The sequence below is a fragment of the Carassius gibelio genome, chromosome B11, assembly GCF_023724105.1.
Source record: "Carassius gibelio isolate Cgi1373 ecotype wild population from Czech Republic chromosome B11, carGib1.2-hapl.c, whole genome shotgun sequence".
Lineage (NCBI taxonomy): Eukaryota > Metazoa > Chordata > Actinopteri > Cypriniformes > Cyprinidae > Carassius > Carassius gibelio.
In genome coordinates, this window is record NC_068406.1 from 9,915,134 (window position 1) to 9,939,143 (window position 24,010).

At 35.9% G+C, this 24,010-nt stretch overlaps 1 protein-coding gene across 1 annotated transcript in view; it reads right to left on the reverse strand.

Moving 5' to 3' along the window:
• LOC127967823 (cyclin-dependent kinase 18-like) overlaps positions 1-19,814 on the reverse strand; it is a 64,498-nt gene extending 44,684 nt beyond the window's left edge. The window contains exon 1 of the mRNA XM_052568540.1: positions 19,501-19,814. The gene's annotated coding sequence lies outside the window, so the exon portion shown is untranslated. The remainder of the gene's footprint in view (positions 1-19,500) is intronic.
• Between the last annotated feature and the right edge of the window lie 4,196 nt (positions 19,815-24,010).

Sequence of the window (24,010 nt, forward strand, 5' to 3'; positions counted from 1 at the left end):
GTTAAAATTAGTAATGCATCCAAAATAAAAGTATATATATATATATATATATTTAATATATATAATGCATGCATTTACTTCATAACTCATGGAACAAATAGGAAACATTCAGAGTAGGGGTGTCAAATTATTAATTGCAAATTAAAATAAAAAGTTACATTTTTCATCAATTCCTTAAAGCATCCCTTTTTTCATGAATTAAGAATTACTTCGATTTATTAATTTGTTACCTCAATTCAGTTTAATCATGGGTTACTTAAGGAACATGAACAGTTGCCACAAATTAAGTCGTAGGAACAAATTAACAAGTTGTAATTAATAGACTGTGTCCCGCAGCCCTGCAAAGCACGGTATGAAATAATTATCTGGTGAAATGACTGTTACTACATTTCTATTGCTTTCCATGTTGAATAACTATATGTTGTTTCTATTTTAATGTACCTTTAAGGTTAAATCAAATTTAATTTGTCCATTATGAATGAATGAATGATGCGTTTGTATACGTCACCGTCACTCACAGCCGCTTTCACGTATTTTTCTCACGAGCAGCACGCAGCCCAACATTAAACGGTTTAATTGACCATCGATAGCTTTAATTGATTGCATCTATTATTGACAATTAATCGATCATTAATTAATCCCAGACATCTGTAGTGCATATACTGTATAAGGAGAAAGAAGTAATATAAGGCATTTAAAGTAAAAACTGTGTATTTAATGGTCACACTAATTCCAAACAAGTACACAATGTATCCAAAATTACTAAACCATTCTAAATTTCACATAAAATGCCATGGAATGTAGACTCCTCCATTGTATCAATCCAACTGGAGAGAATTTGGCTTACTACACTCTGGGACACATCAAAGCATTCAGCAAGATCTCCTTGAAGTAAATTTAACTTCAGCTCCATCATGATAATCAGAATTTGATCCATTATGTGCATCTTAAAATTGGAAGTGTAGAATTGCTGGAGATATTTTAAATGTTCTTTGAAGATACGAGAAAAGTGTACCTTCTAAGCCAGTGTACAATTAAGAGCTAGTGTTATTTTTGAGAAAGGCCAGGGCTAAGGGATCTTCACTGTTGAACTGTGTTGCCTTGTGTAACATTATTTTATCCCATGAGGCATAAGTGTGGCCTGTCAATGCCTGGACCTCCTACTGAGTGCAGGCATCACTGTACTGAAGGAGCAGCTGCAATGGCTCCGTTTGTGCGGCCTCATGGTCACCTTACTCATCATCTGCAAAACACACCACTGAAGTCAGTCAGATGCACAGGAGAAATTGATAAATTCTCCACTCCCTGTTTACAAGAAGTATTACAAAAAAAAAAAAAAAAAAGTAGCGAAAGTATTTTGTACAAGGCAACATGGTTTTCCAGTTGCAGTACAGTTGTATTTTTATTTAATACAATCACAGTACCTGGCTTTAAAGGGTTAGTTCACCCAAAAATCTAAATTATGTCATTAATGACTCACCCTCATGCTGTTCCAAACCCGTGAGACCTCTGTAAATATTCGGAACACAGTTTAAGATATTTTAGATTTAGTCTGAGAGCTTTCTGTCCCTCCATTGAAGCTGTGTGTACGGTGTACTGTCCATGTCCAGAAAGGTAATGAAAACATCATCAAAGTAGTCCATGTGACATCAGAGGGTCAGTTAGAATTTGTTGAAGCATCAAAAATTAATTTTATTCCAAAAATAAAAAAAAACTACGACTTTATTCAGCATTGTCTTCTCTTCTGGGTCTGTTGTGAGTCCGTTCACTGCAGTGTATGTTATCCGGTTCGTGAACGAATCATTCAATTTAACTGGTTCTTCTTGAACCAGTTCACCAAATTAAACTGAATCGTTTGAAACGGTTTGCATCTCCAATGAGTGAAGAACAGTTTCTGTCGGACGAATCCGATTCGAGAACCGAGGAGCTGATGATACTGCACATGTGTGATTCAGCTTGAAGCAGACTGACACACAGAGCGTCTGAACCGAACTGATTCTTTTGGTGATTGATTCTGAACTGATTCTGTGCTAATGTTATGAGCGCGGGTAAACCGAAGGCTTGAATCAATGGCAATCATCGCCAATGACGTCATTACGTTGAGCGCAAAAGAACCGGTGAACCGTTTTCTTCAACCGGTTTATTGAATCGAACTGTCCGAAAGAATTGGTTCGCAGAAAAGAACCGAACTTCCCATCACTACTGGTGATCCGAAAACCGATGCAACCGGTTCATGACTTGAGAACGAATCAATCTTTCGTTTGTATATCCTGATGAGACGTTGCCTCTGAGTCTTCACTGGAGCATTGTTTCTTGGGGAATGGATAATTTTCCGTGGGTCTGCCATGAATGAAGTGGAAAGAGCAAACGAACAGAAATTTCGTTGTTTCTTTAAGTTTAAGGCTTTTAACCAAAGCTGACAAGCTTCTTCTCCCTTCTCCCTCCATCCACATTCAGCTCTGGTGCATGGCTTATGGTCAAAACAAATGTCTTGGACGTATTCTTTACACTTCAACCAGCTATAATGAAACGCAGTTTTTCTGTGGTCAATATTAAAAGTATTAAAAACTAGCCTGTAAAATCTACATCTGAATGCATCGCAATTACAATACAACTACTGTTACGGGTAGTGCTTTAGCGGAAATTTGACACATTATAGCTCGAAAATGGTGGCGGCCATGCTTACATGAAAAAATAAGGTGGATAATCACATTGTTTGCCCTTTCTCTCCTTCCAATTGTTCAGTTACTCAATACGTAATTTGCCCAAAGTCATGTCAATCTCTGCTTACTTTCCTAGAACGAGTCAATAGGTAGTGGTGACTCTTAATTTAGCTCTGCACAGTTAGCAAAGCAGAACACTGCAGTCTGATACATATTGACCTCTGAATGAGTCTGTGGATGAGCCAGTGAGGCACAGCTGTGCTGCCAAACCTTCACCAAAAAGCCCCTGCTGTCCTTGACTACCCCTCTCCATCTCCCTCGCCAGACGCCAAGATCAAAGATCACATTAACATTGGTGAGACGTGCAAAGGCACTGAATGTTTAACCTTTCTGTCTGTGTGTGCTTGTTGTGTGCCACAAAAGGCAGATAAAAGTAGACTCTTCACTTTCTGAAGAAAAGTTGAGTGCAGAATTCACCACCAGGGGTGTGCAATATTTATAGTCTACGATAATATTGTAATTGTTGTCCTGACTCCCAGATGTGTGGAAAGGTTGTGCTAACATTATAGAATATCACTGACTTTGCAATTTTATTTTATTTTTATAAGATATAATAGTTATATCATGCAAGCAAGAGTGCCATTTTTCCAAATATTGTGAAAGCAAAAAAATAAAAAAATACATACATATATACATACACAAATTAGCCTGACTACATCAGACTTTGTACTTACGCTCAATTTCAGTTTGCTTCTGTACTCAGTCTGAGAGCCATCACGCAGACGCTAAGCGCCAAATTTAGGAAATATAACAGCGGACATGGAGACACGGGATGCTATTCGCAGAGTGTTTGTTTCACATTTTGAATGGGGGTGATGTTGTGGCCCTATTCGAGACAGGTTTTGGGAAAAGATTAATTTATCAACTGTTACCAATTGTCAGTGAGAAACTGGGGAGGCCAAAGTCCAGCAAGACGATAATTGTGATTGTGTCCCCCTTGGTTGCTCAAATGCAGGATTAGGTTAAGGAGGAGGCAAAACTTGCTCGATGGTTTTGTTTTTGCAGCATACCTGTTTACAGCGGAAGTTCGAGGCAGCTGAGCCTGCGAATAACACGTCTTAACCAAACATTATGTGATTGGCTTATGGTTAACCAATGATTTTAAACTTCAGACAAGCACATATCTTCAAACTTGGATTTTTGTTTTTATAAGATATGATATTCATGTTATTACACATGAGTTTCATTTTGTCAAACATCAGTGCTGGTACTTGAGCACAATCACAGATGTTGTATTGATTTTATACAAAAGTTTAACAAACAAGAAGTTAATATTGAGTGAGTTTAGATTTTAGACACAATATTATCTGTTTTTCACCAAAATAAATAGTTCCAAAAAAAGTTGGATCATCATCAAGCATTTGTGTGTTTTAGAGCAACACTACTGTGTTTCATTCTTGAAGGAATCAATTTGACTCAATAATTCAATGATCCATTCATAAAGACTTAACTGAATTAGCCATTTCGAATGAATCGTTTGAATGATGATTCAGTTACTCATTTATTAAGGTCGGGACTAACCAGCCACGTACAAAAACAAAACTATTTATTTATTTATTTATTTTGGATAAACTATCCCTGGAAGTCTGTGATATTGTGCCCGCGTTTTTTTTTTCTTTCTTCTTTTTACCATTCGTAAGTCAAAGTTAAATATTGAAGCCTGAGCAGTAGTAATAATTTTCCCTTTATCGCACAAAGACACTTTGATTAGATCCACCTTTTCTTGCCTCTTTTACTCTTTCTTACCAGAGCAGCTTAATTGCTCATTGCCAAGAATGCTTTCCAAATCAGGATGCACCCCATTTGTCTTCTTTACAGACTACAGATCTGGCTTTGCACGGACCAGAGAGCACACACTGGCACATTGTGCACACGGCCAAAAGGCAAATATCCATGCAGGTCTCATTCACGACCCTGCAAACAAAGTGAAAAGTGCAACCAGAACTCCTGCATAGCAAGACATACTGATAAACAAACCCTAATTTACTTTTCCACAGACTCCGTAGACTGGACACTCCGTGGGGTATGGCGGTTTTGATTGGGAACAAGACTTCCCACATGAAAAGATGTGAGAAAATAATGAGAAGATTCTGATCTCTCTGACAGAGTTTGGCCGCTTCATTCTGGCTCGCCATCATCAAATGGCATCTGCTCTCTTTCTCGTGCCAGATCAACTTGGCCCTCAGCTCTGAGCGGGAAAACCCATCATTTGGCAGCGGGATGCCCTTGATGGTGCAACAGTGTTGTCTCAAGCTGCTTTCTCTACGATTGCGTGTCAGAATAATTCGCCTTTTCTGCGTTCGTCCAAACTAGAGAGAAAACATAAAGGCTTTTTGTTTTTTTTTGACTCATCTGCCTATTAGATTCCCACTCATGGCTGCAAGTGACAAACACATGGTGTTTGATTTCGAGTTTGCCCCCCTTTTGTTTCCCCAAAGAATCGTCCAGCCGCAAGGTCATTGTCATGTGGTTATTGTTCAAAGAACGAATCTCAAATCTAGTTTCGAGTCTGGTTATTGAGTGCATTACGAAACTTTTCAAGCATTCGCAAGCCCTGCAGAAATTGTTTGTGACATTAAAAACAATGTTTTTTTTTCTCCCATTTGGCTCCCATGCTGCTGCTATTACAGTACTGGCATTACTGCAGAGATGTCAGTCCACCAAGTCCATTTATTGAACAATGAGAAAAACAACATGACGTTTGCCTCTGGCGAACACGGCTAAGCCCTCCAGCGGAGCGGCGTCAGTGCATTGTGGAGGCTGAGTACTGACGTACAGAGAGGGAAATCATTTCACCTACACATTAATTGAGGCTTAGGCACCCGTGGGTTCAGTTCATTCAATACTGCGGCTGATCAAATGCTAGTTTTTGTCCAGGGAGAGAGCATGCTGAGACGGCTATGAGGAGATCTTGGTATTGCTGAATAGTGTTTGTGATTTGATTGCAAGGTGAAAAAGGATATCCTAGTCTCATGCACAAAGAAATTACATCTTGTTGCTTGTAATTGTACGGAGGAAATGTCACTGGTAATCGGGAAATACCAGGGTTTTGATTTGGAAAATTCTATATTATATTAGGATATGCATATTAGGATAGTTCCTCTGTGTCACTGTTATTATTGAGTTTGGCTTTTTCACTGGGTGGTTTGTCAGGCACTTTCTCACAAATGTGGAGAAACATTGTTTATATGACAAAATATTTATTATGTGTTTATTTAGGTGCTTGTGTCTTAAATTTTTCGCATGAATAAACCAACAAGCAAATAAATACATAAATGATGATGATAATAATAATAATAATAATAAAGGAACTTTTTTTACATTTTGATGCACAATCTGCACCATATTGGTTATTGGGTAATATACATTTTTTGTTTGTTTGATTTAATTCTTAGTTTAATGTAAATGTTGGTTGATGCAAAATATTTTAAAGTTGCATGTTCATTTCTGACTTTTTTTTTTTTTTTTGCATTTTAGATTTGCCATTAGTTCTCACTAAAATTGTAAATCTGAAATTAAACAAGCAGTATAGTAACGACAAATTTTAGTTTGATAATAAAACGTTTAATTTAATAATCAATAATAATAAACACTTTATAAAATATAATGTTATGATTCCAAAATTCAATTGTAATTTTTTTTATGAAATAACGTTCACTGATAAATTGTGCACTATAAGAGCAGCGAAAAAAATAAATAGGACTTTTGATGTCATGTGTGATCAACTTAAATAGAAAGAAAAACAATGTGATTCATGCATTGTGATTTGCTCTGCACTTATTGCAGCTTTTCTAGAAAACAACTCATCCAGAAACAGTCATCATATTTTATAAGAACTCTTGACTCTCTCAACATGTGTCTTTAAAGAGATGACCTAGATCCTGTCAGATGCCCAGAGGATCGACTGAGTCATTCATCTGGAAGTGCACTCCTGCAATGTCTTCTCAGGAGGAATAAAGGTGCTACTCCAGTAAGAGGACAAATCCAGGAATCCTGTGTTCAATCTGTCCAGAGTCACTTGCATTGGATTTCATTTTCCCAAACGGTTACGACGATTTGCTGAGACATTGGTGTTAAAAATCGTAAAAACTTCCAGGCCTGGAACTGTGGGGTTGTTTATAAAGTTGATAATGAAAGGCAACAGATAATGACATGTTTTACCTCCAGATTTGCCAATATTCTGAGTAAAATGAGTTAAAACAATGGCAGTTTGGAGCAGACATGTAATTTAGCTTTGCTATTGCTTGAGTTAAATCAGTAAAGGAAGGAATGAATAACCAGGGGAAACACAGATCGCTCTCTTTCTCCTTATTGCTCTGTTTGAGTGCTTGCTTTGGGGAAGTCGTGAGGACACAGTGGAAGTGGAATAAACAGGACCGGTCAGGGGTCTAGACAGATTAATGAGGAGAAGAGTACCCTTCCACACACTGGTCAGAGCAATAAAGGGTATTTTACTTTTGTTCTGGCGTTGTAATGAATCATGATCTCTCACAGAGCTGTGGATAGTGTCTCTGTATTAAAAACAACAATGTCTCAGTCTCAGCGGCTTCATGGGTAGAAATATGAGTGTGGAAACGGCCAGAGGAGAATTTGATTGTCCACAGGTGACTCCTTCATAGCTCAGGGTAGATCATTTTCTCAGTAAAGTATCCTTGTTAGGCCTATCACAATAACAACTTTTTGTTGCATATAAATATGGTGGGTATATATTATGTCACTAAAAATGATTGAGGTCATGTACATATATTGTGCGATAAGTCGATATATTGATTATCGCGAAAGGCCTAATTCATGTCACAGTTCTTTCAAGAAGAACTTGAATTAATATATTGAGTTTAGATCAAGTCTTAGATATTAAAGATATTATTGAGAGGTTTCACACAAATGAGACCATTGTTGACAGAGGACAAAAGCAATAAACAAAAGTAATTTATTTATATCTGAGAAATCTTAGTTTCAATATTGGGTCTCATTTTATTTTATTATATTTAGAAGAATTTAAGAAGGTTTTGCTTTCATATTAAACCTCCTATTTTATTATTATTATTATAGAGAGACTCATGATTTGATATTGAACCTCCTATTTATTTCAATTAATTTTCATTCATTTTTATGTTTTATTTATTTTATTCTTTTGGAAGGAATCAGTTTTTGATATCGGACCTCCTATTTTATTTTACCTTACTTTACTTTTGATTTTATTTTGAAGAATTTAAGAAGTCTTTGCTTTCATGCTGAACCTCCTATTTATTATTATTGTTATTATTATTGAAGGAATCAAGCTTTGATATTGAACCTCCTATTTATTTCATTTTCATTCATTTAGATTTATTATTTTTGGAAGGAATCGGTCTTTGATATTTTATTTTATTTAAGTATTTTCTTTCATATTGAACATCCTCATGTTTTATTTATGAGAAGTATTTGCTTTCACGTTGAACCTCCCTTTATTTATCTAATACTTTTTTTTATTATTAGTTTATTTTTTAATGAAGATTTAGATGGCAAATATTTGTTTTCATACCGAACCTTCTGTTGCTGTCCAGGAGAAGCAAGTGAGATATTGAAAAGATGTCATTTATGATTAGTCTTTCCCATGGGTGATTCCAAAGATAATTTTCTCATCTGTGCATCATATTCGGTACATTTACAACTGATGCATTTGTCACCAAGTTTTCTGTAAATTAGCATACCTGTCCATCAGAAGATTCATGTCCATCATCTAAAGATGCTTTGCCTCTGCAATAATGCTTTAATGGGTAAATTAGGAGCTAACCCAGATTCACAATTCTGACTCCCTATCCACAAAGACAGGCTGAGCTCAGTCCTGCGGTCAGATGAGTTTACGCCTCAGTGACAGGAGCGCTCGCTCAGATGCATGCTTCAGTAGCGTTTTACAACTCCCAGTATGCCAGCACAGCTTTGCCCTTGTTTTTCAGAATGACATCGCTACAAGCAGTTACACTGGATTCCTCCTATCCCGTTAAAACCTGTTCGTTTAGAAAGGCAAAAGGAAGAGAAACACTGTGACTTGTCTGTTGAACTATTGAGTTGTCAGTTCTCAGGGCTACAGAATGTGAATTAAACATTTACAAATTAGTGGCGTAAAACTGAAACCTAAACTTGGTATGGACAGGAAAGTTTGATATTCATCAATTTGTGATTTTATGACATTTATTTAATAATTTTTATCTTTAGAATGTTGACAGTACCTTTATAATACACCGACAAACTGCTTAAAAGCATTAAATATTGCAACATTAACATAACTTTAAATGTAAACACCAATAAACATAAATGGCCAGCTAAGAAACTTCTTTGAAATAAAATTCTTATAAAAATGTTAAAAAAAAAATCATAGTTATTGTCAGTTAGTATTTTTTCCACTGTAAATAATAAGATGACTTGTTCTTTTATACTTCTAAAAGCTATATTTAACTGTATTTTGCTGTATAATTATGTCTTACTAGATATATAACAGTTTTTCAACAAAAAAATAAGGGAACCTTAACTTATCAGCCGGTTTAACTGTAGCATTTTTAGTATCTCACTGTTAAAATTACAATTATTTCTTAAAGTGTATACTTAGGCTTAATTGTAGGGTTGAATTTAAGGGAGAACTTTGCTTTTTAACAACCACTTATATTGAGAGATTCTGTTGTTTGACGATTTCAATTCATTGAAATGATTCATTTTGGGCGCCAGTGGCTCTCTTGTCATTTTATCATCTGGAGCCAGTGGTTGATTGAATGCACTGTAACTGACCTCGTACGCCGGCCTGTCCGGCCCTGGTGCTTGTAAAAATTGAGACGTCCCCCTTAAGACGGATGGCGATACCTCACAAGCATATCGCCCCGATACAATATTCCTGCCTGTCAAGCTGAAAATCGTACGACTAAACTAAGACAAATGGGTTCCATGGACACGTAGACAGCTTAATATTCGGCAAAGCTGAAAATGACACGACAGAAAGGGCCATTTGTCATTGCCTTTGGCTTCCTGGCATGTGTGGACATAGATAAAGATGCATATTACTTTGACGGCCACATTAGACTGGAAAGGAGCAAGCTGTGAATGATGCATTAGTAATGTTGTTAGTGTCAGCGTCATATCATTTTCCTTCATTTGTTCATACTCTTTTCATTACATGAGTAAACAGTTGACGTGGCTCTAAAATGTACATAAATCTGGGGGAGGGAGTGATTATATATTTTTAGAGAGACGACCATAAGTAAATGCCTGTCGTTCCCCGTCCCATCTAGACTAAGCAATAAAGACCTTTGTGTTCACTGTACGCGCCGCTATAACCAGTGCCAGAGATGTCTTGTTTGACTACAAGAAGCTCTTTTTATTGTTATGTAGATGCACGAAGCAAAAAAAGAAAGAAAAAAAAGTGGGCGTCAGGCTATAACAATGCCTCTAGTGTTTGTCTTATTTTAAAAAGCCATAACAAAACACAACCGCCAACTATCAGCTTAAATGCGTTTAATAGTTGTGCTAGTGTTCGTTCAGCTTGCTCACAATTATGTGAAAAGAAACTATGCCTGGTGAGAAGGAACAAACTGTGATTTTTATCGACTACATGGTCATTTTGTTGCTCTTTAGATGTGTTGGGTTTGTTCCCTCCTGCTGTGACGATTGCTAGCAGGCTCTAGCTGTTATCAAAATCTTTAGCGATTTGTAAAAACAGCATTTTGCTTTGTCTGATATGAAGTCAAAATGTTGCCCTTTTAATGAGTAAAAATGGATGGATTAGCTTGAAATGCTAGGCAACATTCTTATGAAGATCTTCCTTTATTTACTGCAAACAGCAGGCTAACTACTGTAAACATGGAAACGAGCCCGGATGAGACACACACAGGGGCGCTGCACAAGATGCCGGGCCCTATGCATAGGCAGTCCTAATGTATTCCAGACTTTTCAAGGGCCCTCTCTTCCTTTGGGGCCCTAGTAATCAGTACTGGTTTTACCCCCAGTCCGGCGTCCCTGGACACGCATTAACATTTGCTAAGCTCAATATCTTTTACTACTGATTTAATCTGTGCATCTTTGATTGCATTATGTTCAGTGGTTGTTCCTTCATAGCTCAGGAGACTTAATAGTGTTTTGGGTGAGGCTTTATGCATCTGTGTTTCTCCTTAAATGTCTTTTTATACTAATAGTTTGATTTTGTTTTTTAAGGCTAAATCTATAAACTAAAATATATGAAAAATATATGTGGTACTTTGAAGATAATTTAATTTTAATGTTTGAGTTTATGTTGAGATAACTGACTTAGTTTCTGAGAAATTACGTGTTTTATTTTATATTTTATATATTAAATATTATATATGTATATAATTGTAAATGAAAATGATTGTATCTTGGAAACATTTGATAGGAGATGTTTGTTAAATTGAGACTTCTGATCACTTCTGAAACGGATTATTGATTATATGATTATTGAACGATATGTTTTATTATAATATATTAATTCAAATGTACAGAATATAATATTATAGAGTATATATATATATATATATATATATATATATATATATATATATATATATATAAAAAAAAAAAATCCCGACCCGCGGGTCCCACTTTTCTGAAATTATTTGGCCCGCCCCGCAAATAAAGTTACATTTCTTGACCCGCCCCGCCCCGCGCATCGGGGACATCATGGAAGTTACATTGTTGCTTAGATCTTCGTATTTTGACCTTATCAAAGAACCCAATACACTATGAAAATATATTTTCCAAATATTTAATATAGGCTATAGGGAATTACACTAGTGATTAGTATGTGAACGAATATTTTAGCTGAACGAATCGTTCTTTATCACTGAATACACTGACTCATATTTCTCGTACACTGAAGTTCCTCCCTCCTCAGCAGAGTGCCAGCTCTGACTAACTCTAGACTATTTATTTAATGCAATCATACACTCAATGTAATAACGGCAAATCAGTTTTTGTCACAAGTAAATATGTTCATTGACTTAAGACATAACACAAGACACTCTTTTTCGCCACTTGCTGTGGCGTATTTGTGTAATATGAAGAAATGGTTACTGAACAAATCAGAGAACGAATCTGAACAAATCATTTTGGTGAACGAACCAAAAATAATCGAATCTCTTAAAATTTCCACCACTAAATTCCATGCAACATAAATGGATTTTTAAAAAATGTGTTTTTAGTGACCCGCCCCAACGATAAAGTGGCAATTTCTTAACCCGCCCTGACCCGACTCATGCATCACTAATATATATGCTGTATACTATACAAGTTATATACTCCATATTTGTATTTTTTTAGCTTGTTTACTCTTCACCTGGTCACATAGCACCATTTAGCATTTTCAGTGTTTTTTTTTTTTTTTTTATATATATATATATAAGTTAGAAATGACAAGGAGGCAGCTTCCAGCAATACAAAGTCATCGGAGAGCATTGGATTGCCCCCCCCCCCCCCCCCCCAGTGTGGGCGTGGCCTAAATTTCTCTATATCAGACTGGCGTGTAAAACTCCTGGACGTATTTTGAAGAGTCTATGCTTTGAACTTTACATATTTCACATACTTTTTTGAAAAACCAGCTTGTAATAGATACTAATAAGAGATCATTGTCATAGTTGTAAACATGACAGCTTTTTTCCTTCTTGAGAGGGTTTGGCACAAAGGCATCTTTGTTTCCATGCATAACGTTAAAGAACGTGAGACGCACATCTCCCGGAAATCAAATGGATCAGATGACAACACCTTTTGTGTGTGATATGCATCAGACGTTCAGCCAACGGTTTCTTGAGCATGTCATCTGAGGCTGAGACTGATATTAGCATAACTGTTAGGATATTTTTTCAGCCTAAAATAAGTTTGACACCCCTTGCTCAAATTTGTGAATTTTCTTTTTTATATGACTGCAACTAAAAAATGAATAAGTCATTGCTGGACAGAGTTTGTATAAGTAACAGTACAGAAAATAAAGCTATACCACTAAATGACTAGCCACCTGTGAAATAGGGTTTTCTGTGCAGGATTTAACAAGTCTGTGTGTGCTCTGTTGAAGGATCCGGTCCCATGCTGGTTTGCTAGAGGCTGCACAGAAGTTATGACCCATAAATGGCACCAACAAATGATGATTTATAGAAATAAAAGTGTGTTGACAGATTAACCTCAGAGCTGCTGGGTGACTAGCTCTGTTTGGACTGTGGGTGGCACATCCTCACCCTGATATTCACAGAGATAAGACTGATCTGAGAACAGTTTGTTTTTCTTTAAAATGCCAAAATGAAAGGATTAAAGGGAAGTTGGCCATAAATGACCACAAAAAAGACACATGGTGGGACTTTACAGTGACTAACTTGTAGTGTTTGTCTATTATTAAGGGTCTAATGTGTCACCCTTTTGTGATACGAATCCTCCCACAATCCAGGGGTCACTTTAAATAACTTTACTTGCCTTCAGATGCAAAGAAAATGGGATATATATGAAATCATATATGAAATTCAAATAGAAAGCCTTTTCAAAACTACAGGTTCTAAGATGTGGGATATGATTAAGTTCCATGAAAGCTGAAGCCAAATCTTGATTAACAATTTGTCTAAGCTAGGCTAAACCTTTTTGACTAGCTGTTCACTGTGTGTTAAACACTGAGCGAACTAGATGAATGCATTTTTTGTGAGTGCCGCTTAATGCTCTTAATGCTAAGCTGTTTGGAGTAGTTATAATGGCTAGGCTGATCTGAGTATTTTTACGTTGCTATGCAGCTGATCTTAGTTTTTTGTGTGTTGCTATGCAGTTACTTGGCTGTTCAGTGTTGTTTGTGTTGCTATGCAGTTGCTATGCTGTTCTGAGTGTTTTTGTGTTGCTATCCAGTTTCTAGGCTGTTCTAAGTGGTTTTTAGTCTGTTGCTGAGCAGTTGTTAGGATATTTTAAGTGTTTCTACAACACTTCTTCAGTTTTGAATGATGTTTATTGCATGCAGTTTCTATGGTATTATTCCTGGTTTGACTGCATTAAGTACATTTTTTTTTGTCTTTTTTGTTATTGTGAAGGCATATGACGGTATCAAATTTTCATGTTGCGGTTAATTGCTAATGCTTTTATCACGGTATACAGTATTATCAAGGTATTGAATTTATGGTGCTTTTCCACGGCACGGCTCAACTCAGCTCTGTTTGCTTTTCCACTAGACTTTAGTACCGCTTTAGAGTGGGAAGTATTATTCACATGACGTTATTGTTGTGTCGGCTCTACTGTCGCGACTCGTGAAAAACGTTTTCATTCTGTGCCTCCATCAAGCTCTCGCTGGATCTGCTCCTCTTCTATCAACGAGAGGAATATCTGTACAGCAATTTTATGTCACAAGTTCAGTGGCGCAGGTAGTATAGATTATCTACGGCCAATCAGTGATCCGCAGAGTTTACAAATCATGTTTTGGTTACTAAGTGGTTCTAAAAAAACAAATCTGAATGACTGTTTAAATAATTTAAACAACTTTTAGAAACAGAAAGTTGTGCAGCTGCTTTGTTTACAGTGTTTCCGGGGTAGTTTTTTTTTTTTTTTTTTTTTTTTGTCCTCAATTCTTTTATTTGAGGAATGGTTGCATTTGCTCTGCAACAGTAGCAGCTTTGACAATCTACAGACAGACATGTTAAGCTTATGTACTGTATGCATACATAGCCAGAGATAAAATACACCGCACACAATAAATTACATTGCCCATAGTAATTAAAATACACTGAACGCAGAACCTTTTGTCTCTATGTGCCATATGGCGTGTAATGAAGAACGGTTAATTTATGAGGGTGTAATTATTTGTCTAGTTAGCAGGCCATTAGTCTCCTGTAATCACTCACAGATTTATAGTGATGTCATCAGCGCTGTGAAACCACGCTCGATCAATAAGCACTCAGTCCTATAAGTTATTTCTAGTAAATCAATAAGTGCCCTATAGAGACTTTAAACAGCAAAATTAGTCTGTGCAGATCAATAGTGTATCTCTCTTTTTCTCACACTCTTTCTCTCAGTGACTTTTCAGGGTGCAAGTTATAAAGAGGGAGAGGGTTGAATCTCCCAAAAGAAAGCAAAAACAGTAAGTTTTGTATGTGTAAAATTACTGTAAATACTTAATTTTGACTGTTATCAATCTGAAGCTGTTAAAGGGGTCATATGATGCTGCTAAAAATAACATTATATTGTCTATTTGGTGTAATGCAATGTGTTTGTGTGGTTTAAGGTAAAAAAAAAACAAACATTATTTTCCATATAATGCACATTATTGTTTCTCATCTATGCCCCACCTTTCTGAAATGCATCGCTTTTTACAAAGCTCAATGCAAAAGCGATCTGAAAAAGCGAGATGTGTTCTGATTGGCCAGCTATCGAGTGTGTTGTGATTGGTTGAATACCTCAAGTGTGTGACGGAAATGTTACTCCCCTTGCCATACTGTGATGCCATCTCTCAGCAGGACGAGACTCCAGCTGCTCTGCTCGTGCACATCCCATCACTGGTTCTCTTTTAGCAGTTCAGTCAGTGTACTGTTAGGAGTAACTGAATAACTCGGGGTATTGGTTTATTTTGCGTCAGAGGGGAAGTGTAAGACAGGTTTAGAAACCGAATAACTTAAGTAATTTGTTGATTAGTGTGTACTGGAGACGCAAACCGTTTCAAATGATTTAGTTCGATTTGGTGAACTGGTTCGACCAGTCCAGTTAAGATCCAGTTAATTAGAAAAGATTTGTACACAATCCGGACATCACTAGACGAGACAAAACCAATAAAACCCATTACAAACTAGGCATTTGTTGCATCCAGTTGGAACATAATTACTGATCATAATGACTTATACTGTCTTTTTACGCGTTGCGTTGCGAATCTCGCTGTGTAAACATAAAACCATGTCTGCATTTGTGATCTGAGAAACAACAAACAAGCCAAATAACAGTTTACCTATGTTTACAGTCCTCATCCTCCATAAAATGCACAGCAAACAGCTGAATATATGGGTTGAACTGTTCTGGAACAGTGTTGAAATACAACTTAACCACTGATTTCTAGTCGTGTTCTCTTTTGGAAGACCAAACAAGTAGTTTAGCTTTCACAACGAAACACACAGCGACTTCACGACATGACGCCAGCGGCAACAGAGAAAATAAAAGTTACGCCTTCTTTCTTTGCGTGAACATTTGGGCGCTGTTATGCAAATCTTCCCACATAGAGACCTAGAGATGTAGGGGTGTGTTAGAACAACCAGTTTTAGGGGTGTGTGGTTGACTCTTGAACTTTTATACATTTTTGGATTTGGACTGGATTTGAGACTTTAGTCTTTGCAACTTTACAGATCTTATTTATGCACCAAGAGCTTGTAACACTCCAAAGAGAAAAGTAAGTTTGAAATCGAATCATATGACCCCTTAAAGATCAGTGAATTTTTAGCATTTTATATATATACTTTTAAATAAATATATATTTACAAGTATAGTGTCAATATGATCACTTATTATCTAGTTGTGCTTGGTGCACCAAAATATGACAAACTTCAAATTAAAATCTCCACCCTAATAGTCATTCTATAATTTGGATACTGACTGCATTACTACAATAGAGCACATGTCTCTCTGTGCATGTAATTAGCTGAATGTTAATTACTCATTATTTCAGTTGCACATGTCTTTAAGTACTTAAGCTTATATATCAGCATACAATTTGTTGATTAGGGCAAACAAGGGCTAGGTGGTGAGAGGATATGTACCACGTTGTATTCAGAGTTTAGATGCTTATGTTTGGTCTTTAAGCAAAATTGCACCTACCATATTAATACAGAAATGTATACTGTATGTGCTCACAAGCACTATCCGTGCAATAGTATTTAACAATGGCTCATTTAATCAGAAACAGAGCGATACATTTCATAATATTTGTTTAATGTTGATACTTTTGCTTAATTGTTATGTAATGCTAATGTTAAGCTAACAGAGACTTGTTGTAACACGTGCGTATCATTGCTCTTTTGCTGATTTTGATTGTTTCTAATTTGTAAGTCATTTAGTTAAAAGTGTCTGCTAAATGACTAACTGTTTTTTTTTTATTTCTTATGAATATTTTTTTGTTATGAATAATCTTAAGTTTTGATTTGTATCCCTCAAAGTTCCAAATAATTAGTGGTTTATTAGTGTATAATAATGATAGTAATATTATTATTATTATAACTATTATTATTATACACTTAAAAATGTGTGTGTACTATAATTTATTACCTATTATTTATTATTAACTATTAACTATTATTAACTTATTTCATGCAAAAATATCTACAATGTGATTTTATATCATAGTATAAATAGACTCATACTGTGATTAAGATTTTAGTCATTCCTCACATCCCTGTTGCAAACTCGTGAAAGTTTCAGACATAAGTTGCGTAATTTCATTGACAACGTCCAGCATCTTGTTTTGTGTGATGAATCCGTCGGTGGTGTGAAAGTTACTCAGAAGCGCTTGCTAGCAGTGTGAACAGAGGTTTTTCGTTCACAGGACCGTGAGCAGTGAGGCGAGAGATAGCGAGGGGGCAGATGGTGAAGAGGCTGAACAGACAGCTGTGTGCTGCCCCGGGCCTGTACCCTGGTGTCCATGTTGGGTTGACCTCATTCTCATCTTCCTGTCACCATTAAAGCACAGCAGCTCTTTTGACTAACATGAATCATGCACAATACAGGGCGGCGTATTCATTCTACCCATGTGCTATTTCTATCTAGACAGGGAATTTTGTGTTATTTCCATTTCAAAGCCAGAGAAGAAAGGCAAGGAGCACTTCTTTATAATCACAGGGCTCTGAAATCGTATCCCAGCTTGAATACAAACAACAGGGAAATTCTTGAAGGAGCTTTTGTTGTCTCCTGATACTTTGCTCCCTTACACCGGGCCATTAACATCACCGGATCCAAGCACATGATATATGATATGTTTTGCTTAGGACATTTTTGTGCGTCACTGCAGCCGTCACTCTATACCAGGCACCATTTATCTCAAACGAGCAATAAAACCTCTCATTTGATGCTGCTCTCCTTGGCAAAATTGCGCAATTATCTTCAATCGCCTTCTTGAAGTACGGCCTCACAGCCGAGGAAAGAAATTTACTGAGTTAGAAGACCAACAAACCTCAATTGCTCCTCCTGAATACACAATTTAGCTTTGAGAGGAAATGCTGGCTGTCTAGACTGAGGTGATAATATCTGTCATATTCTCATCCTAAGGAACTCATAAACTTACATAATAGTGTTGTCTTCACCACATCTCAGGTTTAGCCTAGTACTCACTCTGTCTATTAAATGAAGGTTATCTTCCACACGTGGAATAAAGTTTGTGGAGCAAATTATGAGGAGACTGACTGGTCAGCATGAGTAACTAATAAAAATAACCATTTCTATTATTATTTCCACTGGGTTTCCAATTATAACAAGGGACACACACATATAAAGACCTATTTTGTCTCAATAGTTTTGTTTTAGATGAAATAGAGACTTTTGCTATAGTTTTTTTGTTTTTATTACTCCAGTGCATTAATGTGACTGTCGAGTTGTTCAAACTATGATCGAATCTCTGTAAATATATCGGTAACACTTTAATATAAAGACCAATTCTTATTATTAGCATGCCTATTATTAACATATTGGCTTTTTATAAGTACTTATAAAGCATGACCATATTCTACATCCCTAATCATACCCAATACCTAAACTTACCTTACTAACTACTAATAAGCAGCTAATTAGGAGTTTATTGAGGCAAAAGTTGTAATTAATGGTTTGTTGATTGACCAAATGATCTGAGCTATATAACATTGCGCTCTTATGCATTTTAATGCTAAAAGCATTTTAGCGATTGAGTTGCTACTTAATGCAATGACTGTGCATTTCTCATGAGCAATATGTTGCCAGCCCCAAAGTTGTTTTAACATTTAAATAAAAGTAACCTTCCCTCAAGCAAACCTAAAGATGATTTGTGTCTTTCCACATGCCCTCTCTGGATCATCTCCCTGATCACATGAGCTTTTCAAGACCTTCTACTCTGAAAAGTTGCACAAGTTGCTTGTGAATTCATGCTTTCTCTGTTGACTCTTTCAAACAGCTCAACTTTTACTCGCCCATTCTGTGGGAAACCATCTCAAAATGTTGCTTTCAAGATCCAGAAACTAAAACACTTTTCTGTTCGAAAAACTTTTTACTCTTACAAAGAGCCCAAAGCGGCCTTGATAGGCTTTGCTTTTAAGAGTGCGGCCGCAGCCAGTGGGCTGTTTGACTTCAAGATGCATGACTCGTTTATTAATAGCTCCTTTCTGCATTAATGAGCCACTGCCAGCCGCCTAGTGTGCCTTCACACTGGCCCTGCTTCACACTAATGTTATTGACTGACTCTATTTGTGCGTTCGAGTGGTGTGCCTACTGTCAGATAGGCTGCGATAAGCAGGCGTGTTATGTAAACATTGCAATGTGTCACTTTAAAGGACGCTCTCCGCAAATGTATAGTCCCAGCCGTGAATCATGTGTGCATCAAAGCCCACGCCGCTGAACACGCGTGACCCCGAAGCCGCATATATTGCGTCAGCATGTGGGTTTAGAAAGCTGAGCGAAACCTGAATGGAAACAGCCTTTATGGCATTATTCCAGTGCTAGATGTAGATGTACACGGTTTCAGCTTTTAAATAACAACATGGTCAACATCATCTCAAGCATGTCATAAAGTCAGTTCACAACAGTTCATGTCACAACACAGACACGGTTGCATACTCACAGGAGTGGCTGGAGTCTGCAGGAGGTAAACAGTAGACCGTCTCTACTCTACTCTTCCTTCAGTGTGAAAGGGAGGAGAAAGAGAAGGAGGAGGGCGGCCTCCAGGTCTGGAGGCAGTCAGCGCACCGCCAGACAGATAATCCAAAACTGGAGGTGTCTTATTTAGTCTGCAGCACGCATTGCACGCGTGCATGCAGTATAGAGAGAGGCACAGGCGTTTGTCTCACGTCCCTCTCTGAGCTCCCTCCTGCTTCTGCTCATGAGAGAGCCTTCTGACAGGAGGAGATGCGGGAAAACATAACAGAAAATAAATACAAAAATAAACACATACAGGAAGCAAATGTGTCTCTCTGAAGGATTTTATAATCATGCTGGGTCTCCACCCCCACTTGGCTGTCTCTCCTCCCCTATTGTTATAGCAACGGCCAATCAAAGCGCTTCATCACACAAGCCCTCTCTGCTTGCCGGGAGACTGTGACTCTTTCACACCGGAGCTTGTTCAATACGGCTCTGGACCAATCGTCTGTGTGTGTGTTGTGGATGCTGTTAATTAGCTGATCTGTCTAGTGGAAGTTTAAACTGGGTTTCGCTGTACTAAGCTGTCAAACCTTTTGTTTTTCTGCTTTGTGGTTTCCCATCTTCACACGACCCACGGTTATTAGCGTGCAATTCTAAGAGAGATCTGTGTAGACTAATTAGGGAACAGCTTTGAGAAAGAGCAGGTCAGGGCTAGGAAAGGGCTAGTCAGTTTGCTGGTTTGGTTTTAAAAAAGAAATGCACTGTTAAAAGGCTTCATTAGAGGTTAATATGTGCTGATAAATGTTCTTAATGAGTGTTGCTGTCTTGTTTTACAGTATCATTTGCTAAAAATCTCTAAACTGAGATCATTAACTTGAAGCAACACTGTGTAATGACATACTATTATATTAGGATATATTTAATCTTGAATATATTTACTGCACTGACAGATTTTTTGATTTGTTTATACTTTAAAAAAAGTTTACAAACCTGACAGTACAGTACAAAAACACAAGTGTTAAAGATTAATTCTCTGAAAACAATTTTATTTATTTTTTTCTTTAAGGATTTTTTTTTTATGTTTTACTATAATAAAACGAAAAATCACTTAAGTCTCAGTATATGAATTAATTTAATGCAGAATGAGACAATTTGCTGAATTTCTAAGCTACTCTTTTACATACTATAATAATAAAAAAAACTTCTTCTGAAGACATGCGTTAGGTTTGTGTGAAGAACAGAATGAAATTGAAGTCATTGATAATTCAATATTGAATATATTTCCCTCCCCTCTAGTTGGTGAATCTCGCTTGCATTCTTAAAAATTGCATTTTTTTATGTTTCATGCCAATTTTGGATTAATATCACAGGCCTTTTTATTAATTATTAAAGTTTATATATGCAATTTTATTCGGATTTTGTTTATATACACAAAATAATCACATATAAAATTATTGTACACTGTAAAACCGAACATTGAAATTAGTCAAATTAAATTAGTTAACTCCATTAAAATAATAATGAAAGTTAATTGGATTTAATTTAAATAAGTTCTGTAAACTCAAAATTTTGTTGTAGTAAGGTGAACTTAAAATGATTGCATTTTTCTAGTTCCCAGCATGCTTTGCATCAGAAAACAAGGAAAATAAATGTATAAATTAAGTTATTTTGTGTTTTTACACAAGAGTAACATAGAGGGACATAAGATAGTACTTAAATGTTGATGTTGTGTTATGTTAGAATTTACAAAGGTTCCTGTTATGTTGGTTTTGTAGTTACCGTTTTGGTGAAGAGTAGTGCCTGCGGTTAGTTTGAGGATGGACAACAAAAAGTATATTTCCCACATTATATGAGTTGAAATATAAAGACAATTTTATATATATATATATTATAACTAACACTGAAATATAAATTCTAGGCACACATAGCACATACTATTTTACTGTACTAGTGAGTTTATTTCATTTTATTTCATTTCTAATTTTTTCATTGAATATTTATTTTATGTATAAAATATAACAATTGTTGCAACCTTGTGGACACTAAATGCTTTAGTGGCATTGCAAAACTTCTGTTTTTGTGTTTCAACAAAGCAAGTGAGTGCTGGAGGAACATATGAGGGTGAGTAAATGATGACAGAAGTTCTGTTTGTATGTAACTATTTGTATGGTTTAGTTCTGTTTCTTTAAAATGCCGAGGGGTGTTAAAATGCAGCCGCAAATTGACAAAATCCCTGTTAGATGTTGTGCGTCTCACAGCAGTAAGAGAGTCAGAGCTTCTTTTCATTAAGCAAGCAGATCAGATGTTCTAACAACTTCCAGCTCGATTTCAAACATGAGGTTTGTTGATGTTTGTGTGTCTGTGTGTGTGTGTATACAGTGCATTACCTATAGCAGAAGATCTCAGAGCCAATGACCCAGACAGCAGTAAAACGAGTACTGCTCAGCAAAAATTAGGCATCCAAATGAGGCTTTCACACCTGGATTGGAAAAAGTAATTTCACTGAAATGAGGTTCAGAGACCATGCCTGCGGCAGAAATAGAGGATTGTGCACCTTTCACACATTTTCTGCTGAAGCATGTCAGCAGATTTTATTTTTTATGTTAGAATCAGTCAGTAATTGATAGTGATGTTTACAGAAGACCCCGACTAAAGTTACTGGTACAAAAAAGGGAGACTTTTCTGTACTTTCTTAGTACTCTATGTTCTGAACACAATTATTTTTAATGAAACGGTGGGGATCCTGTGCAGTTAGACCATCATTATCCCAAAATAAACCCTCAACCCTGATCAGAAGTGGAGCATAGGCCTAAATAATGAAGACCCTAATTAACTAACTAACTCGTAACCGTTTGTTTAATTGCACTCAAAAACCTTCTCTACTATCTGCTGTTATGCACTTCCTCTTTGTTGAAGTTTGGTCTAGTAGCATGTCTGATATTGTTTTCTATCTGCTTGTGTATCCTCATTTGTAAGACACTAGATAAAAGCTTCTGCTATGAATAAATATAAAGTAAATTATGTTTTATAGGCCCTATGTTACTTAACAGTTCAAGTGAAGTTTAATTGGTAACATTTGTATGTACATTAAAATATAAGTAATTCATCGAAGTTATTATGCGTTATATTTTCTTTCTTAGAGTAAATACAGACTCTGTACTGTTGAATGAGCTGCCTTGTTTTTTACCATCTACAAACGCAGCTGCCTTCTAAGATCGCAGCTCTGATGGTCCCTCATAAGTATTATTATATTGTATTTAAGTCCTATTAAAATATAAGCAACTCACAAAAGTACTTATTCTAAATATAGATTATGTAAATATGATATTTGCAAATTTCAAATGCATATGTGCTATAGATTTTAATGATTCATATTATAAATAATAAATATTATAAATATAAGTTCTAAAAATGCAAATATTATATTATATTATATTATATTATATTATATTATATTATGCCAAATAACCTCAAAAAGATAATTAATGAGCAAGATTTTGCTTTATTTTGAGCAATAATTGCTTTATTTTTTTTCATATTATATTATATTATATTATATTATATTATATTATATTATATTATATTATATTATATTATATTATATTATATTATATTATGCCAAATAACCTCAAAAAGAGAATTAATGAGCAATAACTGCTTTATTTTGAGCAATAATTGCTTTATTTTTTTCATATTATATTATATTATATTATATTATATTATATTATATTATATTATATTATATTATATTATATTATATTATATTATATTATTATAAAGAATTGAATTGTTTTGTGTGATGTTTTTTTTTAATGATTTTTAATAGAATTTCTTAGTGAGTATAACACAGCACTGTAAAAATGTTTTCTCCGGTAACCTAAAATGTGCATCATTTAGTTTCATCAAGGATCAACTCAAATATAAATAGCACATTAAAATTAAAAGTTACACACTTTTTTTGTGTGTATGCTGTACTGGTCTGATGTAAAGAATGCTTTTTGCTCAGGTGGCTGAAATGTCTGCCCAACAGAGAAAAGTTTTGCTCAGCAAGAAAATAATAAATAATAAATTAGAGGGAATATTTCTTACAATTCATCACAGTTGTAATGCGATATTTTCCACCCTGAAGAGCTGCGGTACTTGTTTCTCAAGGAGACAACAGTGTCAGTGAAGAGACGTGACATAAAGAAATCAAAGAAACCTCAAACTCTTACATTCTACCTTGTAAATTATTATTATTATTATTTTGAATGGATAATATTGATTTTATAAACTATGATTGTTCACACAACAGGTTTCATAAATCTGATGGTTTATCAGCTTTGATGATGATAATAAGTAGGATGTTAGTGAACCGTTAAGATTCGTGGCTCTGTTGAAGCGGTCAAACGCCTCTGTGCTGTCAGGACTGACAGGATGATAGGATCAGATGCACCTCTGTGATGGAAACTACTGGAACACATCAAACAACATGATCAAAGCCTGTGTTTGCC